At 46.9% G+C, this 18,170-nt stretch overlaps 1 protein-coding gene across 10 annotated transcripts in view; it reads right to left on the bottom strand.

Moving 5' to 3' along the window:
• Ac76E (adenylate cyclase type 2 Ac76E) overlaps positions 1-18,170 on the bottom strand; it is an 884,870-nt gene that overhangs the window by 530,355 nt on the left and 336,345 nt on the right. Inside the window, exon 1 of one of the 10 annotated variants that reach the window (XM_065429482.2) lies at positions 15,731-17,294. The exons of 8 other annotated variants lie outside the window; for them this stretch is intronic. The gene's annotated coding sequence lies outside the window, so the exon portion shown is untranslated. Of the gene's footprint in view, positions 1-9,960; positions 9,983-15,730; positions 17,295-18,170 lie in introns of those variants that run through there. One more of the 10 variants, XM_065429483.1, reaches the window with a different exon arrangement.

Genomic DNA, 18,170 nt, shown 5'->3' with positions numbered 1-18,170 from the left:
GTTTTAAAGTCACACTCGCCCTTTGCGGTTTCAGTAACGGCTTCTAGTTAGTATCTCCGCTACGGTAGTCGATGACGCAGTAAAAGATAGCTGTGCGCGCCGCAATTTGTCTGTTATATCGGGTGTCCCAATTAACTTGGACCAAGATTTAAAAAAGAAAAACCAAGAGCTCTAGAGAAATCGTACCGACTGCATAGTAGCCGTAGCCATGTGTGCTTACAGCCAGTATAATTTTTTAAATCGCAAAGTGTTCATTAATTTCTTTTAATTAGTGAACTTTTTACTTATTGCTTGAATCGCTAACATGTCAAATATAAAGTTGTAGGGCACCTCAAATTATCTCCGAATCAGGCATTTATTTTTATCCTGAAGTGTGCCTAGTTGTTCTTTCCAAGAAAAAACGCAAGCCCGCCAAATACGCGAAACATGAAATAGATGCGCGATCGCGCGCCGCTAGTCAAACGCCTCCAAGCAACCTATGAAAGATATACGGCTGCATTCGTTTATCGCCGCATCGTACAAGGCTTCATCGTGTAGGATGACTCGAGAGGTTTCGCGACCTAACTAGCGTGGTGCGATAAGCGTCAGCATCTGCGGACACAAGGATGTTGTGCTCAATCATAAGGCACTCGGGATAGCTTTAACTTTCGCCTATCATGAAACAAAGCTACAAAAGAAATTCAACCAATGTTAAAAAAAAACGCGCGTAGAAGAACACGAAAATGAGGCAGCTCTCGGAAGAACAGAAAAGAACTACTCAGCAGTTTATTTCCACAAAAAATAAATCAAAAGCACGTAAAGCGTTTTACCAGCCATTTACCCTTTCTGTCTCTTGAACTCCTAAAAACAGACAAAACAAAGCAGTTTTTTACCTATTTCTTTGTTGCAAGCTTTATTTAATGTAAGGATAGAGGGACATCATGAAGGTTCGTTAAACAGTCGCGTTTTACACCAGTTTTCAGCGGTTATTTTCCACTGCCACTTATAGTTCACGCTCAAACAGGTCACCGTCTGAAGTACTTGCTCCTTCCAACACTTATGCAATTGCAGCTTTGACCAACGACGTTGGAATCTCGCGGCAGACCCTGCTCATTTTTGCCTTTAGAGCGTCCGGTGTTGTAGTTCCGCTGCTATACACGGAATCTTTCACATAGCCCCGCAAGAAGTCCAGCGCTGTCATGTCCGGCAACCTTGCAGGTCAGGGTACAGGTCCGTGCCGGCTAATCCACTGTCCAAGTAAAAGCTTGTCGAGCCACGCTCGAGACTCACTACTACTCTACGCAGGAGCTCCATCCTGTTGAAACCAGATGTTCTGAAGGTGCGCAAGTGGAACGTTGAAACATTTGTCGTTCACGGGGCCCTCGGGGATGTCGTTGACGTAGCGTCGCTTCATTAGTGTGCTGTCAAAAAAGATGGGCCCATGATGTTGCCATCAGAAGTACTGCGCCACACATTAAACGACCACTGGTATTGGTGTCGTGCTTGTGCCAGCCAGTGATGATCCCTCTCCCTCCAGTAGTGCGCATTTTGAACATTAGCTTGTGCGTCTGTTTTCAAAATCTCGGTCTTCAAGTTTTTGATGAAGATGTACATGGTACGGTGGCATACGACTGATGAGCACACTGATGACCTTGAGGTTCCGGCCTCCGCACTGGCGTCGCGCACACTACCGTGAGCGTTAGCAGTAAAGGGGCACGATCAGAAATCTTTGCTCGATACGCCTTCTGTTCGGTTGCTGGAACGTCACAAAGTGGCAGTATGCAAAATTTGTGAGAAAGGGGCGGAGAGAGCAGCCAATGGGGCAAGCGGTGAACTCCCCGGAAATTTACTTCCCTCGTTTGTCTTCTGCTTGCAGACAGTATACTACAAAACGAAATGTTTCTTGTCTTCCAATGAATGAAATCTTTATCTTAAAGGTGTTTTTTTTTCTTAAGCTTAAACACGTATTAAAATAGCGATACGTGTGACTGCTACAATTCATAACTATTAGTTTCGCTGCGTCGTCCCAAGGTGGGGTGGCCCACAGCGAGGGAAAAAAAAGAAAAAAAAAAGAGGAACAACGGGAACAGTGGCGCACTTTTAAAGAGGCAACAACAACATTCCAGTGGCTCGCTGTTACCTGATGATGGGGTGGAGTTGGCCGCACAACCAACGCATCAATTGTTTCGAGAAACAAAAGGCACGCCGGAGTTCGCTTTCTGCCATTTCTTCAAACGCGTTTCACAACTCCACTGTTCTCGTTCCTCCTCAAGCAATGCCAATGCAATAACCGAAGTTCCCATCGCAAGCGCCATTTTCTCGAATTAAACTGTGGATTGGATCCGAGCGTGCCATTCCAAGGCCGAAGCCGCCATTTGGATCCAATCCAATCCACCAGACGCGCCATGCGAAGCTGGTCTCGTAACGAGCGTATGATCGCTTGCAAACTTCCCAACTACCGTCGCGTTCGGCGCCTATCCGACGACGTGCTCGGTTGCAAGACGATTAAGAGGAGCGTGTCGTCATCTTGATGTCCCCAAAAACGTGGCCGCACTTCGGGGCTGGCGACATCGGCGTGGAGTAGGCCAATCGCGCACGTGGTAACCGAACGAAAGCGCTGAACAACGATCTCCGATCGTACCCCAGGGGTGCTATAGGAGATCGTTGTGCTGGTCATTCGTGAAAGGCTTGACTGTCTTCTCGAGGAGCAGGTCAATGACGTGGTACCATTGAGATCTCCTGTTATTATCTACGCACTGATACGTCAAGCCAAAATGATTTACGTAATCGACAACAGCATATGCTGGCCGTACAGATCCACCAAAGCGCATTAGATGGACATAGTCTGCGCAAGGTTTCTTTCTATTGCTAAAGGGAACAAAAGGAACATACGGTCCGGGCGCGCCTATCTACAGATTGAGTACGCAAAATTACAGTCACACGTGCGCCGTCAAGGCTTCCTGGCTTGAAAAGACAGGCATTGCAGAGGGCGTTGTCGGCTATTCCAATGCGAAACGAGTAAGATTTCGTGAAGGCCACGCCTAGCCATAAGCGATAAAGCAGGGTGGCCTCACTTCGGCGGAGTCCAGTTGGCATACAGAGATGCATCAAGGAGGGCAGGTCGTGTTGACGATTGCTCCGGTTGGTCTGGCTGCTTGGTGTGCACCATAGAGAGAGCGTGATCTCCCGTGCAAGCACTCGAAGTCTGCTGGCTGCGTCGGACTGTGAAAGTGGTATGGCTTGTTCCTGTGTGTCTTCGAGAGCTGCCCGAGCGGCTTTATCGGTGTCTTCATTTCCTATGACGCCGCAGTGACTTGGCAGCCACTGAAACGTCACGTGATGTCCTTTCTCATGTGATGTATGGAGTAGGCATCTAATATCGAGTACGAGCTGTTCGAATGGCCCGCGACGGAGAGCTGATAGCACAGATTGTAGGGCTGCCTTTGAGTCACTGAAAATTGACCATTGTCGAGGTGGTTCCCGATTAACGAAACAAAGTGCAGCGCGAAGAGCAGCTAGTTCCGCAGATGTAGATGTCGTTGGGTGGTCAGTCCTAAAGCTGATGGTAATACCTCTTGCTGGGACGACCACAGCACTGGACGAACACTGGATGTTTGTGGAACCATCAGTATAAATATGTGCACTGCCCGCGTACCTCTCGTGCAGAAGAAGCAGAGACAGTTGTTTCAGGACAGACGACGACAGCTCAGACTTTTTCACGATTCCTGGTACTCTGAGATGGACTGTGGGGCTGACAAGGCACCACGGGGGTAACGGTGGTTTAGATGCAGCAGTCAAGCCCGAGGGAAGTTTGTCGTTGTACATGACGATAGTTTTAGAGAATGATGCTTGGTGGTTCGAGGTGGCCTGTCTGAAGGTAATGTTACAAGGTGGTGATAGGGGGCACGTGCAAACTCTCTGATATACGTTCTCAAGGCTTCCACCGTGATGTGAGTTTGCATTGGATATAGTTTGAAATATCAGTTCATGCTAGCGCGGGCACATCAGGGTATCAGCAGCAGATAAGAGGAGAAAAAAAATGATTTTGTGTTTTTTCTCCTCTTATCTGATGCTGATACCCTGATGTACCCGCGCTGGCATGAATTGCTATTTAAGTATTTCCCTCGAATAAACCTCAGTTGTTAGTTCGCGCCTGTCCCGTCTTCTTCCGTGTGATCGTCTACAAAGCGTATCCAATCTTTCCGAAAACATAGCGTGAAGCCCTGTATCTAGATCTCGCCAGTAAAACCGTGTTCCGTGGCTATTCGCTTGCGAGCGCTTGAGTAGCGACGAACGAGCGCGTATCTTTTTTTCATTTTTTCATTTTCATTTTATTGCAGCATTCTTTTTTTTTACAGCAGAAAAAGAACACTAGGGCAAGAACAAAAAGCTGCAAAACAGCAGCTTGACTAGGTCCTTGCCCCTTTTCTTGGCAACTTCCTATTTTGGATGTTTCGCACGCGAGGTTATTTGAGGTGCCCTAACACTATTTAATTCATATGTTGGCGGTTCAAGCAGTAATTAAAAAGTTCACTTATTAAAAATTATTAATAATTCGAGATGAAAAAATACTGGCTGTAAGTACACACCATTATGGCTACTATGCAGTCGGTACGATTTCTCTAGAGCTCCTGTGTGTGTGCGTGTGTGCGTGTGTGTGCGTGTGTGTGTGTGCATGCGTGCGTGTGTGTGTGTGCGTGTGTGTGTGTGTGTGCGTGCGTGCGTGTGCGTGTGCGTGTGTGCGTGTGCGTGTGCGTGTGTGTGTGTGTGTGTGTGTGTGTGTGTGTGTGTGCGTGTGTGTGTTAAAATCTTGGTCCAAGTTAACTGGGACAACCAGTATATATGTTGCACACTCTATCTGCCGTCACAGAACATGATCAGTTATTTAGACGCAGCTGACAACACATTTATTTCACTGAGCGCGGCATAGCAGATAACGTTAGGGCTCTTCAGCTTCAACGCGTGTCATGAAGAAATGAAAGCTAACCTGACTGGGCGTAGCATGCTGGCATTACATTATTTGGTATTGGTGCTGATGGCTGACATGCATGCGTCTCATCGTCATGTGCGATGACTCAACGGCGAGCTTCCAGTGCGCGTGGCGGGGGACCTTAATCGAGACGAGCGCTTGCAGACAGCGCGTCTGAATTACGAAACCAGCAGTTTGATACCGCGTTGAAGAGAACTCTTAATAGGTCTTGAAAGCGAAGTTATATGCAATGTGAGGAATACGACTGCAATCGTTGCCAAAGACGGTCTTGCACGTGAGCGTCATGACGACCGCGCGGATACGCTTTCGGCAATGCCAAAGAGACCTGTAATCTTTATTTGTCTTATTTTCCTTTCTAGGTGCAGAGAGCGCCTCAAGGGCGCCAATGCAAGTACAGCTGAAAATACCGCATCAAACCTTCACCAGAAAAATAAAAATAGAGTAGACATAAGAAATCGCCGGACGTCTGCAGCACCTCCTTCGTGCTATTGCGATAACTGCGGACGTCAGCCACGGCAGGCAGTATGTGTGTGAAGCAACGCGTCAGCACCCGCGTTAACTTTTCATTTGATGTAGCTTACGAAACACCCATTGCAGAAAAACCACACTATTTATCATCCGCCTTTACGTTGAATGACGTACTAAGGAGCTCCAGAACAACATCAAAAAAGATTATTTTTGACCAAACGCTCAGCTTAAGTGTACGGATAGGACGCAGAAGAAAGGACACACACATCTCTCAGCATCACTTAATGTCTCCAAGGCTGAAAAATTGAGACGGCAGCTGAGGACCAAGTTCAAAGGTGATGCTGCCTTCTGAAGCTTCTTTTTTTTCTGCTTGTCAGTTTTGTGAATTAATGTATCGAAAACAAACATAAAAATGATTATCGGTTCTTATAGAGAAGGTGCTGTCACCGACCATGTCGAGGTGTAAAAATAGAGACGTTTCGGAGCCCATACAGGGCTCCGAAATAATAATAATAATAATAATAATAATAATAATAATAATAATAATAATAATAATAATAATAATAATAATAATAATAATAATAATAATAATAATAATAATAATAATAACAACAACAACAACAACTACTCGCGCCCATTCTTCTTATCAAATAGAAATTGCTCCACGATTTGGCTATATACAGCATTGCCTTCGATGACAACGGCTCCCTAAATGTTCGAAACGTCCCTTTTTGAGCTCTTACTTGTTCCCGTGAACGGAGAACCAAATTCTAGATCGAACGGCCAAGCAATGAAACAGGGCGATGGATCTTTAAGCCATTCTCAAAGATGAGAGCAATAAAGAAAAATGAACTACGAAAGGCAGAGACGAAGCCGTCAAAATATCTGCATGCGTGGAACCGCCCCACTGCCAAGTTACTGCAGGCTTCGAAGACTCAAAAAGAAGATAGGTGACCGGTGAAAGCAGTGATACGTTCTTGAACAATGCCTTTAAAAGGTAATATAGAGGAAGCTACGACCACTCGTGCATAATGTTCGGGTATACAAGAGCTTCATGCGAGTTTTCTGAATACGTGATTGATAGGTATTACAAGGGTAGGAATCAGCAGCGATCATTTGGTTAACATTCGCTTCCACAGTCCCATCATCAGATACCCTACTTTCTTTAAGTGCGGTGGCTGCGTTCCGAGCTTTTGTCTATTTCACCGAAGGAGCTGTTCTCTTTCAGCGAAGAGGAATTTCTCCGACCATAGCTCTGTCGCTTCGTACTGGTCTCTGATGCGTGCGGGGAACTTGTTTTTCGCCTGTCCTGCTTGTCCTAGGCGAATACAACGGCTTTTATTGACCGTATTGTCATGTGTATACATATAATGTATATATTTATTCCCTATTTCCCTGTTTATTTCTATTAGATACGCCATGTACAGATGTATATCTACCTGCACGTCGCTTATCCATCGTGCATGCGCGTATATCGAAAAGTTGACACTCACTTTAGCATACGCTAAAGAGGATGAAGGCGAAAGCCTACACGCTCACGAGACATTGATTACATTACTTGACATTTTCATTCTAATGCGTTGTTACTCCCTATTGTTTTCTCCCACCAAAGGTCGAGGGTTCGAACGCATCAATTAACTACGCCTTAATCAAATGTACCTTAATTAACATTAATCTTAATTAACACCAATGTAAATTGGTTCGTCTCCCGTCCTTCATGATCTCTATTGGAATCCAACTTGAAGATATCATCTGTCCGCCCAAATCTCCAAGTGAGTTCGACTCCCACCAAATGCCGTGGGTTCGAGTGCCTTAATTAATCCTAATTACCCGCGCCTTCAGTGACTTCGCCTTAATTAATACTGAAGGTAGTGGGTTCGACTCTCGCCCTTCACAATGTCAGCTGGAATCCAACTTGGAGAAATGGCCGGTTCGCCCGTATCTCCAAGTGGGTTAGACTCCCACCAAAGGTTGTGTGTTCGAATGCCTTAATTACCTGTCTTAATTATCTGGGCCTTATGTAACGTCACCTTAATTAACACTAAAGGTAGTGGTTTCGACTCCCGTCCTTCACGATGTCAATTGGAACCCAACTTGGAGATATGGCCGGTTCGCCCATACCTACCTTTTGACTCTACGGTTTGACTGTATTAATCAACTTCTGCTAAATTAACACCAATTAACACTTGATGTCAGAGGTTCGACTCCCACGAAAGGCCGTGCGTTTGACTCTCGATCTTCTTGATGTCAATTGTAATCCAACTTGGAGATATCACCGGTTAGCCCATATCTCCAAGTGGGTTCGGCTCCCATCAAATGGCATGGGTTCGAGTGCTTTAATCAACTATATCTTAATTACCCGCGCCTTACTTGATGCCTTCACTAACACTTAAGATAGTGGGTTCGACTCTCGCCCTTCACCATGTGAATTGGAATCCAACTTGGAGATGTGGCCGGTTCGCCCACATCTCCAAGCTGGTTGGACTCCCACCAGAGGTCGGGGTTGGGCTCCCACCAAAGATCGTGGTTACGAGTGCCTTATTTACTCTATCTGCATGAATTGTTCATTAATTCACTTTGCCACAATGAACACTAAAGGTCATGGTTTCGACATCTACCAAAGGTCGAGGGTTCCAACCCCAATTTCGGTGCCATTGAATTTTGGCACCGTGACGGCCATCTCCACACGTAGTGTCCTCACGTAACATGTCCTCATGTCCACGCCGGCCAGGCTACATGAGGCGTACGAGCGGCGAACGCCGCCGCAGTGTGGCCAGACAAGGCAAAAATGTTTTGGCTACCACTAAATGAACGAACAATGCTTATATGGTGTGTGCTTGTGTTATAATTAATAAATTATGCAATAAATACCCCACTAATATGTCCACACACATTACCAGGGATGTTTAGTATTGTATCGATATTTTTGTGGATGTTCAGCGGAGAGAGTTGGTTTCGAAATGTTTCGTCTGGCGACCTTGTGCGACTGAAACGGGTGTGCGGATTGCGCAGAGTTTCAGCGCGCGCGCGCGAAGTGTTCAAGGGTCGGCAAGGAACGGTGAGACGGCTGGCCGCTCCCACCGAAAACAGGCGGAAGGGACTCCGACAGGCACTTCCGGTAGCGTCAGACGCGTGCGCGCCGCGTCAAAATCTAGCCGGTCCTGATCGGCGGCGGCGGGCGTTTTTCTCGACGCCGGGCGTCAAATCGACGCCGTGAGGCGAAAATCGCCTCAAAAACTCTCCATGTATTGCGGGCTTAATAGCGAAGAAGATGGCCTGACGAGAACAGCAGTACGACACCGACAACGACGACGTTCGCAGTATGACGGCGGCGGCGTACCGCTCAATAATTGAGCGTTACGCTACCGTGTTCAACTCGAACTCAGTACCGTTGGACATTAATGCTTTGCGTAATAAAATTTTCCACTGTTTTAATACATGCAGTGACAGATTTTCCGGTCGTAAAAGAAGCCCGCGAATACACGCAAAATTGCCGCGAGACTAGCCGCTCGAGACACCTTGCGTGTATTCACGGGCTTCTTGCACGCTGTGAAAAACGCTTTTGTGTAGCACGTACTGAGCAACAGAAAGCTGTAACGGAAGTTTTTCGTGTTGCTCTACAATTTCATCATTGACACATTTTACATTAATATAACATTCGATAAGTTGAATAATTCATTAGGATTAACTATGTAATTAGGCAGACTACAAAAAAATAGTCGAAGTATCTCGAAGCGACGGCAAACATTACCTTGGTTCTGTCCAGCGACGTGGCATTTGCATATTTTTAAATCTTGGTACATAATAGTTGGGACACGCTGTGTATTGTGAGATGCTATAGGTATGTGATATGCTGCAACACGAGTCGCAGTGCGGAGTTGCTTATGAAGGTTGAAAACAGTCAAGTGCGGCAACTGCAGCAGCGGAGCAACGCCGCGAACAAGTGACTGCACCTTTCGGAGAGGCTCACTACGCACAAACAATTCCTTTTTCTTTTAAACCCACGGCTCGCTTTAAAGGTTCTTAGTCTTTAACGAAATTTGATGCGGCTAGCTGGGCAAGGTGAACGTTTGCACGCACAGCGCAACTATTTCTAAGATGACGCGCACGTGAACAGAAGATATGAAGCGCTCAGCAAAGGCCTCCGCTATAGAATCCATTCTCATTCATCAAGGAGGGATGCATCAGCAGCAGAATGTTTGCAACAAAATGGAAACAAGTAACACATCAGGCTTCTCCAGAGCAATTCCCTCGAACATGTAGCAAAAAGTTGGAAGCAATCCTTGAAAGGATGGTAATATGTAGCTCGTCAGTATAACCTGAAAGGAAACCGCGAGCAAGGCTGCCTGTCTCGCGCTTCTTCGAACAAAAGAAATGGAGAGAATGGCAGAGAGTAAACAATTTCAATGCCATGCGTGGGACGTCGTTTAAAGTTCCTGAGAAGTCTTACGCCTGCCATAATGTAATATCCCGACACTTTTTTTTTTCACGCGTAGATTACATGTAACAAGGAAGGAACTCACACATGTCGCGCAAAGGCCTGCCTGCAGTCGACTTCAGAGAAGTGGAATGGCCTTCACGTATAAATTCCTGCTATGCAAGACGACGTTGATTACCGCATGTTACGAGCTAATGTTGGATAACCAGGATTTTTTATTACTATCATTTCCGTGTGCTATACATTAGGGTGTGGCGGAATTATTCTACACGTAAGTAAATAATAAATACTAAAACGTAAAAGAATTAGGTGCAGAAAACTGAGCAACGATCAAAATGACGATCGATACCTATCATCAGTGTTCCCACACAACATTGACGACGCCGGTGCGTCGTCAATGAATTGTGTCCGCGATTCCTTCCCTAGCGCGATAAAAAGTAGTAGCAATCCACAGAAGTGCGCCTAGACGCACATGCAAAAACGGAACGACGCATGGCGTTCCTGATGCGTTTTCAACTCCTGCAATCACGTCCGGTGTTTGCAGTACATAAAAGCATCGCCTTCGAGAGCGGCGCCTGTTACCCGAGGCAGCCATTTCCGTCACCACTCGGTGTCGCCGGAGCGTTTTTAGGTATAGCTGTGACATAAAGAAATTCAAATACAAATGTTCTACAGCACCGAGTGAACTCAAATTTTGCCATCTTGCTTCGGGACGAATACGGCTTAACACGCAATGCATAATTTAAACTCAAAGCATGGCCACCTTCAGAGCATGTTGTTTTCAAGCATGGCCACTTTAGAGAACCTCAGGTGGTTAACATCAGTCCAGAGTCGCGCACAATGGCGTGCATCATAACCACATTGTGATTTTGCCGCGTAGAACCCCAGAATTAACTTTAAATTTTCTTAACTTCGCGGCGGCTTTAATGGTTGCCATGTATAGCGAGACAGTAAGACATTGCGGCGTTTCGTTCTACATATGAAAATCAACACGTTCTGCGTGGAGCAAACAGTGAAACGTGGTCATATGGCCTCGACACCATCACGTGCGTAGCAATCCGTCGGCAACCACGTGGTGTCGCTGCTCGCCTATACACCCTCAGGTCTCTCGCGCAGCGGCAGATCGCGGTCGCTTTAATGGCGCTGACCACTGCAAGCAACCAATTGTTCGCAGCTGTTGCGGCGAGACAGTGCACTGATAAGCGTATGCGGAAGCTTTCTGCCGCCTCCACACGCTCTTTCCGTTCCGCACTCTGTCAGCACTGCGCGATAGCGTGCGGTCAGATTGTCACCCACGCACTAACGAAGTGCAGAGACGCGCTCAGCCGGTAGTACGTGCGCCCGTCGGAGATTGCGCCTCATAATAATGCGCTTTCATAACTAAAGTTTTAGTCGCAAGCCGGAAACCGAACCACAAGGGCTAAGCTTCCGCCTCCGCATGCTTTATCGTATACTGCGAGAAACAAAAGAAACGAAGAAAGGACATGGCAAGGACACGGCGGATGTTGCAGCCCCCGGTCTGCTCGCTTTGGGGTACACAGTGGGGGCGTCACAGTTGCCGCGTGGTCCGCTACCTTGTCACATGCTCAAAGAATTTGCTTCTTTTTCCTTTGTGACAAAATGTATATAGAGAGCGAAAGCTTCTGGATTTCTAGCTTTGTGTATAAAGTTTGTAAACAGGGATAAGGTGCCTTAGAAAGGCTGGCCAACGTTTCCATAGGGGGACCTATTTTCGTCAAAGGCGGCCTCGTCACCCTCGGCGTGTTAGTTTTAAAGGGTTAGTGCAGTGACGTCACGTGCATAGTATTTTATCATGTTCGCCAAATTGAGAGTGGATCCACCCTTCCTGAAAGAATTACTGACACAAAAAGTTTATCTTCCTTTCTTGGTTCACTACATACTTCTTATACCTACAGAATAAGAGAATGGGGCTCCAATTCTTCTTTAATGCTGTATTCTTTAATTATTTCATCTTTAATAACAAATCATTCGGTATGTCGCCTTCTTTTTTAGACCTGTTCCAACCGAGCCCCCTTTGGAGCGAGACTTTTTAGTGCGCACGCTATATTGAGCCGAACCCTTCACGCACGCACTTAAATCGCAGGTCGGGGCCACTGGCCACATGGTATCACAAACGACTGAAGCGTGCGTCACTCAGCTCGGTGCAGTAGTTGCGAAATAAACCATGGCCGTTTCGCCAAAAGCGGGGAGCGCGCGGCCACAACGACCTTCTTTTTTCTCCTCGACTCTGCGGTTCCCAGTACTCGATACGGGATGCCCTGATGTCGCATCTCTCCAAACGCTTCTCTCTCCTTCTTCACCTCTTCTACCGTTGAGTCCCTAATGCGCTCAGCTTTCGGCGAGACGGTCACGTTGCGGCCTGGAAATACTGCACTAAGGTGAACGACCCACGCGTTAGTGGTTTGTGACATGCCGTAATCACCACCTCCGATTTCAGTAATGCAACGAGAAAGCGTGCTCAATTCCCTAGAAGCGACTCTCGGCTCTCTCAACTAATCTACTTATTTTCCTTTCGTGACAGACGATACCAAGAGAATAAAAGCTCTCGGCCTGCTTTTCAAGTATACTTTCGTACACGTCAACCCGTGGAGGCATGAGGGCCTCCGGATCTTACTGGTCATGACAACAGCGCTATATTTGGCCTCGAGAAGCAAATGCTTCTAATGCACGCCACACACATTATTTCATTTGAAGTAGGCATGGCATTGGTCCTATAGGCAAGTCACAACCAGCTGACGACAACTGAAGTTTAACCTTTCGGAATGTTTCTGTGACTGCAGAAATAATGTTAAAATAGCCAGTGGTCAAGTGGCTAATTTAGTGCGTATTAGCACTGAAACTCTCTCGCTGTTGATTGGACGGTTCGCAATCTTTTGCAACCGAATCTACTGTCGTTTTTTGCACTGTGGTTTTTATAGCCGGCGATGGTAATACTAGTAAACAATTAGGCGACCCATTAGAAATGTGAAACAAAATGATTATCACAGCACACTCTCGCATTCTGCCATTTCCACTGCGGAGTCGTGTCACGTTTAGCAATGGATAAGTCAAGCGAGCTTGGTAATGGTCGCTGACCCCGGAAAAGAGAGCGCCGTCAGACATGAATTTAAACCACATCGAAGGCAGAAGTTTCGCTTGAAGGCGCGCAAAGTGAAACAAGATCACGACACATAAATAGCTCTGCACCTAAACGCAGAGTACTTAGCGCTCTGAAGCAGTTACTTAATACCTGCGGCACAAACAGCGGACCTAAATTTGAAACCTCGGGCGCTTCCGTATTTTTCCTTGTAGCGAACTAAAGCCTCTCAGCAGTGGAATAAGCGCAACGACCGGAAAATTGAGAGGTCACGTCCTTGTACAGCTTTAGCCTAGTGGCATAACAGGCACTCAGGTAATTTCGGTCAGATACATTTTACCGCTATTTCTCGCAAGAGTTCGTTGGAGCTGTGCACTAGCAGACTCTTCCTCGAGTTTGCATTTTGCGTCAGCCCTATACGTAGTCGCTTTTCTTTTTCTGCTCGGTATTCTGCCTGTGTTCTCCGAACATGATAGTGTCAGGGGAAGCTTTCTTTTTTTCTATTTTTCCCCTAGCGCATTAGAACGAACAAATAATCCTGACTTTAACAAGCTTTAATGTGAGCTCCTGTTCGCAAGCGAGGCTTAGAGGCTTAATGAAGGGAAGGCTTGCTTTGAAACGAATAAAAGCGACGAAATAAGCCAGCGTTAAAGAGAAGGCGCTAATAAAATCATTATTTATCAGCTAATTTCGCCTTTGAAAAGGCAAGCAGGAAAACTGGGATCACCAGACGTTAAATAACAAGCCATTTCTGGAGGCGGTGCAAATTTCAGCACATTTGTTGCACACTTCTTAAACTACGGGAACCTACCCAGCCGTTCGTTCTACTCTGATATACCGAAACAGTGCAGAATGAGAGCAGTTGCTGATGTTTATGTTCTATTTTGGTTACGCTATAGCGCGTGCTCTTCCTGCGCTGTATATCACTTTAGTCCACTGCGGCATCCAAACTGTGCTGTGTTCTGCGTTTGTGCATACGGAGGGAAGGGGCCAAAGTTTTTCTTAAAAACTTCTTATAACAGATATACGTGTCTGTTCTACGTGTCGCGATTCGTTAGTAAAAGGTGCCGTGCCGCGTTTTGCACCAATGCATGCGTATGTATGCCCCCCGGTGCCTCATCATGTTCCGAGGATCGACGTCGTGGAGGAGCGAATAGTCGTGCCTCGCCTTCCATTTGTATGTATGCGGCGTTTGACGCACGGCAATGGACAGTTCACCATTAAGGGGCACACATACACAGCTTCGCTGGCCATCCACCTCCACAGAGTGGAATGACACTTATTGTTTTTTTTTTTTTTACAACGAAGGTGTATATGGCTAGGGCATTTCCATCGCACACGAACAAATCGCGAATAACTCGTTGGCGACCCTCTGCGCAACCTCGGCGCGAATGCGCTCGTGCCACTGCTCGCGCGTTCGTCGTCGTCGCCTCCTTGGCTCCATTGCCACTCACTGCTTAAGGGGGGGTACGCGCCATGCATTGGCAAGAGAAAACTATCGGCATCATCATCATCAACAACAGCAACAACAACTATCATCATCAGCAATGGCTCGAGCATCGTTGTCTTCTTTCACAGCCGGCTAGTTTGCGCCCCTAACGGTGACCACTCGAACGCGCTCGTACCTATGCTTGCGCATTGGTCGTCGTCGTCGTCGTCTTCTTCACAGCTGGCTCCGTTGCGGCTCCTCATTCCAGCGCAGAATTTCAATTTTGTCGACCTGCTTCTTCCAAGCGCGACGTGGACATCTGTATGAACGATCGCTTGGGAAGGATGCACGATCAGGTCGGTGACGATCAAACTCCAGTCCTCGACATTGACGACTTCAACGTGGGTGTGCCACGGCGAGATGGCAATTGGCTGCCCTTGTTTATGCTCGAATGGTTCGGGGTGTAGTGCTACCCCGATCCCAAAGTGCCAACAACCAAGAGGCGCTCGTGTTTGGTCTTAATCTTCGCCAAAAACCTGGCCATCATTGTCACCGGACAATTGGCCGTATGCATAGCGACCACAAAGCCATAGTAACTTGCGCGAAATAATAAGCAACACCAAAATCTTTATGTATACCTTTGTTGTACACTTATGCCCCAACCACTGGCACGCGCTGGAAAGCTTCGGCGCGCGCCGGAGGGTCAAATGCGTCAACGCGTCGGTCGCAAACGCACTGAAGCGGAACGTCGCGCAGCGATTATGCCTTCTGCCGATGCTTGAAGTTTGCGACGCGCGGCGAAGCTGCGCCGGCGTGCACCAATGAGAGGCTGCGACGAGTCGCAGGCGTCAACCAATCGGAGGCTGCGCAGACTCCGCTACTAGGCCTGACATGGCCGCCCGTACCTGCCCGTACGAAGGCGACGGCACCAACGATCGTCCGAGTTCCTTAGGCGTACGACGCGCGCGACAGTGTTCCTGAAAAACAGTGTTGTAATAGTATGCCGACGACGACACGACCGACGACCGTGGGTTGTGGCAGTGCGACGTGGATCCGAAGCGACTTCGAACGACGCCGACTAATCCAACCTGCCCACTGGGTTCCGCCGGGCTCAGTGCGATCGTCTGCTAAAACAGCCAACCGATTCCCGATTACCGCAACGTCCGTGCTTGTTGTGTGTGCATTTTGTTGTGCTCAAAACGAATGGAAACATGTTTACGAGTTCCGAAGTCTGGATAATCAGCACTCGCCTATCGCCGATGTTGTTTACGTTTACGCGTAGGCCTAGCGGGTCCATCGAGTTCGTAACTGGCGAGTGAACGAACTCACCTGAGAAACTCTGTCGAAGGAAATGAATTTTCAGGTCCGTTTGGTGCTGCAGTGATTTAAAATATGGCACTCTTGACTTCGTGTGACCTGTGATGTGGTGAATGAACCGTGTGGAAGTTGGGTTGGTCAACCGCGGCGTGTTTCGTGTGGTGTCGGTTGACTCAAGTTTAACGGGCAAGCTCTGCGCTGTTTCCTGTGGTAAAGATAACTTCCGCCGAACTATTGGAAGTACTTACATAATCAGCCGTGCCGCCTGTTTCAGCTGACACTGCGCTCTTCTATTCGGCATGTGAATCCAGTTCAGTACAAGTTCACTGTACTCATTCACTAACTTCTTTCTAGTGCGTCCGTCTTTTGTGCTAGTTGGGCATAAATCGCTCGTGTAGCAATCAAGAACACTGACGCACTGAAGCATACGTGACAACACAGTCATGTTTGAGTCAGTGTGTCGTTATAGTTGAGCACTGCAAAAAGAAATTATCTGTTTGCAACATGTGCCCTGTGTGCAGTGCATAGCAGGACCTGCATCATGCAAGACCTATGCATGTAGCAGCGTATATCACGATTGCTTCGATGCCCGCTTCAGAATCAGCAAGTACTGAGTCGATGAAACTGTAATTGATTTTTTATCTCACTTTTTGCTTATGGAAAGTGTAGATGGTGTGAGTGCATTGTGGGGAAGGTGAAAAGGTGTCATCAGTGTTTTGTGCAGTCAGTATGCTTAAACTGCTGGAATCCCTTCAGCCTCTACTAAAATGTTTCTTGCTGCGATACTATAGATTGTAGTCAGGACAAAGATCTACTCAAAACCAAGTTACTAATGCATCTGCGCAGAATGTGTTTGATTAACAAGTTAACGCTTCCACAACAAGAATATGCCGATGCACAGCATGTGTGCTTACAATAAATACATTCCGTAAAGGTGAACGACTGGGCCTACAATATCAAACTTTGTAGTAGCACCGTAAAAAGTGCTGCCATGCATATCAGCCACGACGAAACTGCTGCACGTCCAACCTTCTTCCTTGGAGGCACTTCTCTAAAGACTGTTCGGGCCCTTCCCATTCTGGGTGTAGCATTTAGCTGTTCTCTCAACTTTTCCGCATATGTCACCAGCACTGTATGTAAGCACCGGCCCTTTCTTGGGTTTGTGTCCCGTGTCTCCCTTCCCTGATGACCTAAGGTTTTCCGAGCACTCTACACTTCTATCATTCTGTCACGACTTGAGTACTGCTCATCAGTATAGTTCCCGTACCAAACTCGCGACGCTAACAAACTTAAGCTTGTTCAGCGCCGGACAATAGGCACCCTATACTGCCGTCTTTTCGGTTGTCACAAGCTCATGCCAGCCTTCGAGGATTGCCTCAAACCCCTCAAGTAGCACACCCTGCAATACCAACGCAACATTGCACTAGTCTATACTGCAGGGTGTTTGATGTCTCTCTGGACAGCACTAATCTTTCTTCAGTTCGTCTGAACAAGTGGTCAGCACAGCCCGAGCCCTCATCACGCCTCTATGGCCCGACACCACAACTCCATGATTATATCTGGCATGCAGAGCTTTCTCTCCATCCCCCTGGCGATTTGGATTCTCCTTCCTTGGAACCAGACTTCATTGGCACTCCTGTGTGTTGTGCACCTGTCAAATGTGTGCGTGTGTGCCGTGCTGTGTTATTGAGCAAGTGTGTGTGCACATGGAGGGGAAGGAAGTCTCTTCTGCATCCTGCAAATTCCTGCTTTAGATGGCTGGTTATCAGATGCTCTAACATACAGGCATCAGCCTTCTTTTTAGTCTAGTGTGCCAAGTTACCACTAAGATTATTATTATTATTATTATTATTATTATTAGAATCATCACTTTGACCAGATTGATTGTGTTGAAGCCAGCGTGACACATAATTCAAAATATTTCTGGGGCTTTGTGGGCTCTCTCTTCTAAAAGGAGTGCCAAAGATGTACGTCTTCTTCATGAAAATAGTGGTGCTGTCTCGAACACTGCTGATGCCTTTGCAGAACATTTCTGTTTGCTATATGGTGTGAAATATGCTTCAAGTAACCTTCCTTTTCAGTCTGGCGCAGTGTATGCTAACAGTCAATGAAAACCTCGTTTCCAAGTATATGAAGTGCCTTAAACTTTGCCTTAAACTTTCCCTTTCTTGTGGTGTTGATGGTATTTCCCCCACAGAGCTTAACCCTTTGAGACACCGTCTACACAATTGGGCACAGCAGGAGCGTGCATCAATAGCAAAAGCACTGATGAAAGTAATGGTATTTAAAATGTGTTTCATACATTTGAAACACTTATTATTGGAACTGTACTGCAATTTTGAATAATGTGCAGAATGTTTTAACAAAATGAGTGGGAAGGTAGACGGCTGGGTGTTGTTACTCTGTGTCAGTATGTTGTATGTAGTGGGTTCACTTCTTTCATTGTTTTTTA

This window comes from Dermacentor albipictus, chromosome 1 (assembly GCF_038994185.2).
Source record: "Dermacentor albipictus isolate Rhodes 1998 colony chromosome 1, USDA_Dalb.pri_finalv2, whole genome shotgun sequence".
In the NCBI taxonomy this organism is placed as follows: domain Eukaryota; kingdom Metazoa; phylum Arthropoda; class Arachnida; order Ixodida; family Ixodidae; genus Dermacentor; species Dermacentor albipictus.
Note: the sequence above shows the minus strand (reverse complement) of the source record. Positions and strands in the feature narration are given on the sequence as shown.